Below are 4,324 nucleotides of genomic sequence, written 5' to 3'. Positions count from 1 at the left end.
GCTACCCGCGGCTTAAGAGAAAAACCTCTTAAAAAAAAAAAAAAAAAAACTCACGCTGGGTGCATGTGTGTGCGTACCCAAGGTCCCAAGAGGAGACTGGAGGAGAAGATATTGCGGCGTGGCCTTCCCCCCTGGGGGGTGATTTCTCGCTTTCTGTCTCTCTGTCTTTCTGGCGAGTGCACTCACCCAATAGCAAAAACCTCTCCAAAAAAAGAGAAAGCCCTCTATGTAACTGCAGGGATGGACACGCAACACTATATGTTTTTCCAAACCCACAGAGCAAGCAACATGGAGAATCAACGCTCCTGTAAACTTTAATTCAGAATGTCAAGTGCTCAGAGATTCAGATACAGGACCCAAGGGTCTCTCCCCTCTCCCCACGTCACTGTGCCCTGGCCCCTCCTGTCCCCCTCTACCTCTTCCCAATTACACCTCACTACCCCTCCACCCTGCTCCCCCCACTTCTGCTCCTGCTCAGCCCCACCTAGAGCCAGTGGTAGTGGCAGTGCTGGTACTGGTGGTGGAGGTAGGCGTGTGGCCCAGTGGGGACTCTGGCATTGTCACAGGCTAAAGTGCAGGTTGGAACCCAAGTCACAAGGACAGCTAGCTAGATGCACAAGAACACCTGCCTGACACGTCGTCCCTTATAATGGACTGGCGTCCACACCAGCAGCACATCCCTGGAGCCAGTGTTCTCTTTGATTCAAAATATTGGGCTGTCGGGAAAGTCGTGAGGCATTTTTGCATGGAGTAATACATCACGACTTTCTTGACGACCTAATAGGTCACGTGGATTTCCTTCTTTAACTTTTAAAGCCTCCCCTTGCCTTTGACCCTCTCGGACCTCCTGTGGTCCAGATGTGACCCTCCTCACCCCTCCCAGGGAAGCTCATTATCTTTGGAGACTCTGTTGTTTTGGTGGACAAATGAACCTTGCCTCACCGCCCCGGCTAAGCTCAGTGAGCAGAGGTGTCTCCACATCTGAACTGAGAAATTGCAGGAAAGAGCCAACGGCAGTACACAGGAAGGAGCGGATGGGGGCGGACCACCAGGGGCGGGAGGTCTTTACCAGTGGTATGGGAGAGGCCGGTATTGTAGGGGCAGGGGCCAGGTCAGAGCAGGCACAGGTAGGCAGGAGTGGGGCCTGAGCAGTCAGCCTAGTTGCTGAGCTAGGAGCTGTAAACCAAGACGGTTCAGAGGGAGTGTGACTAGCAGGGGAGGTTCGGACACAAGACGAGTCCAGTGGGAAACCCTGGACATTCGACTCAGTTTTACTTAGCACCTTCAATGTGCCAAGCTCATTCAGGGGCTGGAGAAACCAGAGGAACAGCACAGAGTCATTCCTCGGAAGATTTTTCATGGCAATGAGAAAGACAGCTATGGGGAGAGTGAGAAAGCGCTGCAGAGAAGAGGCTTCATCTCTGGCTCTGTCCAGCAGGAGTTTGCCAAGCAGAGCAGAGGAGAAAAGTCACAGGTCTGTGAGCAAAGACTCAAGAGCCAGAGTCAGTGCCACAGGGCAGTCTGCTCCTGCTGGCGGCTCCAGTCAGCTAGGAGAGGAGGAGGCGGGGCAGCTCGTGAAAGGCACTGCCTTCTAAGCGGCAAGCTTGAACCAGGCCTGCAAGCCACTGGGGCTTTGAGCAGGTCTCCAGAGTGTTGTTAGGACCCTGGCAGTTCCTTGCAAGATAGAGGGACAAGGACTTGTGAGACCAGAGTTGAAGCCAGGAAAGCAGCGGGGCAGCTGGGAAGTCGTTGCTGCCACTCAGGGGAAGGAAGGGGCAGAAGGGGCAGGCAGCCGCAGCCAGGCTGGAGAGGAAGGTGCCTCATCAGAAGACGCTCGGGAGGCAGACTCTCCGGGAACTGGGAGAGGACCAGGCTTCAGAATGGCCCCTGACTCAGGAATTAGAAAAGACAAAGGCAAGACAGACATAGTTTTGTTGGGAAAGATCAAAGAATTCATCTTTGGAATATTAAAACTTACTTCCTCTGGCGTGTAAATATCAATTCTCACTTCAATCCGAACTGCTGAGCACCTAAAATTTGTATTACTAATCACAAACTGCCCACGCCCGCCGACCACCTCGCACGCAGCCTGAGCTCTGCAGGCTGAGGAGGGAACCGGAAACCGCACAGGCGGAGGTCGGCGGCCAGGGCTACAGAAGGTTCTTTCCATCTCGATACAGAGGGCGACGACAGCAGTCTGGAGTTCACAAAACGGTAGCCCTCGTCCCTGGGTGGGCTCGAACCACCAACCTTTCGGTTAACAGCCGAACGCGCTAACCGATTGCGCCACAGAGACAGGCGGAAGCCGACCTCGCTGCCAAGTCAGTTCACTGAAGAGTGAATTCGCAGTTACTCTCACCCTCTACAACGCGCTTGAGCCGGGCGTGCAGCGACACCGACCCGCGTCTCCGCGCCCCAGGGCCTGCTGTCAGCCTCGCGCCACCCGGTCTTCTCTCCGCGCTGGCGCCGGCTCACCGCAGGGGCAGGACTCGCTTCTACCCAGAAGAGGCTCAGAAAAGCGGAGCCGATGAACGAAGGGTCTTTGCGGAACACGAACTCCTCTCTGCGTCCGGGAATTTGGTTTTGCTCGGACGTGTAGTTTGCCTACACTCCCTTTATTTATTATTATTTTTTTTTATGATCTAGACAATTTATGTATGCGAGTGTACGTGCATATTGATTTATAATTAATTTACTATTGTAAAAATGTTAAGTACCGTGTCACTTGTCCAATCATATTCAGCAAATGTAATATTTAAGTCATTGAGTTTCCGAGAAGGAAATAGATGTCCAACTCCAGCTGTTTGGGAAAGTTTCTACGAGCACGTTGGGCACCACGCGGACAGGACGCGAAGTTTATGGATGACTGTCACCGAGGACTTTCATGCTGACAGAGCCAGGGCCTTACATCACAGGCCCTTTTATTCTACCATCAGCTTCAGCGCTGGGCCTTCCTGGGTCCCAGGGCCTCAGATCTGGCCCTGTCCAGGTCCTCTCTATTCATGAGCCATTTAACAGCCACAGGCTTCCGGAGCCACGTGCGCTCCCGTACACCCAACCCACCTCCGAACCCCAGCTCTAGGGCCCAGGCACGCAGGAGCAGCCTTTCCCTAAGTTTTCTTTTAAGGGTGGCATGGTGGTTAAAAGGCTGGACTCCCACATTGCCAACAGGAGTTTGAGTCCCAGACCTGGCAGCTTGCTTTCTCACTTTCCTTCTCTCTGTCTCTCTTCCCCTCTCCAGTCAAATTAATAATAATAATAAATCAAATAAATAATTCTTTAAAAAATAAAATTATAGGTAGGATAAAAGATTGTTGTTGTGACTATGGTCATTTAATTTCCTAAGGTGGCAGAATTAAAAGCTGGCAACTTTATAGTGGTAACCCACCTTCTGAGGGGGAACATTTGCTCATTGTGAAGTCTAAGTTTGGAAACCACTACTGTGAGCCTCATTTCCTTTATTGGACTGACAGAGAAAAAAAGATATTTCTCTCCAGTTTGTTCTGAATATGCATACATTTCCAGTGCTTCATTTTGCATGTACATGACAGCAATCCAAAGAAAAGCAACCAGAAATAATAGAAAAAGCATCTTACTAACACTGAAGCAAAAAGAAAGGACAAAATGAGATGGTGAAATAAATTCAAATATATCAGCAATCATAACAAAACTGTAAGTGGGCAGAACATGGTACTTAAAAGATGAAGTGACTTTTTACAGTTTAGAAGAATGGCAATGTTGGGACCAGCAGGTGGTGTGGTGGTTAAGGCGCTGGACACGGTTTGAGGCCTAGACCTGGTGGCTTGCTTTCTCTCACTTTTCCTCTCTTTTTCTTTCTTTTTCTTTCTTTCTCTTTCTTTCTTTCTTTCTTTCTTTCTTTCTTTCTTTCTTTCTTTCTTTCTTTCTTTCTTTCTTTCTTTCTTCTTTCTTTCTTTTTGGAGAGGTTTTTGCCATAGGGCGCATGCACTCGCCAGAGAGAGAGAGACAGAGAGACAGAAAGCAAGAAATCAGCCCCCAGGGGGGATGGCCACACCACAATCCCTTCTCCTCCATTCTCCTCTCAAGATCTTGGGCACACACACACATGTGCCCAGTGTGAGTTTTAAGTCACTGGGTGCAGGACTCGAACCATGGTTGACTACATGGGGGTCCAGTGACAGCCATGACGCTAACTGCTGGTCCCCCTCTGTCTTTTTCTCTCTGTGTCTCTCTCTGGTCAAATTAAAATGAAAGAATGAATAAATAAATAAAATTATATAAATAATTCTTTTTTTTTTTTTTGGAGAGATTTTCGCTATAGGGCGCGTGCGCTCGCCAGACAGAC

At 49.8% G+C, this 4,324-nt stretch overlaps 1 non-coding gene across 1 annotated transcript; it reads right to left on the bottom strand.

The window, feature by feature from the left end:
* Nucleotides 1–2,222: 2,222 nt before the first annotated feature.
* Nucleotides 2,223–2,296, bottom strand: TRNAN-GUU (transfer RNA asparagine (anticodon GUU)). The gene has a single exon. It is a non-coding gene; the product is annotated as a tRNA-Asn (tRNA).
* Between the last annotated feature and the right edge of the window lie 2,028 nt (nt 2,297–4,324).

The sequence above is a fragment of the Tupaia chinensis genome, unplaced genomic scaffold (genome assembly GCF_000334495.1).
Source record: "Tupaia chinensis unplaced genomic scaffold, TupChi_1.0 Scaffold000070_1, whole genome shotgun sequence".
Lineage (NCBI taxonomy): Eukaryota > Metazoa > Chordata > Mammalia > Scandentia > Tupaiidae > Tupaia > Tupaia belangeri.
Note: the sequence above shows the minus strand (reverse complement) of the source record. Positions and strands in the feature narration are given on the sequence as shown.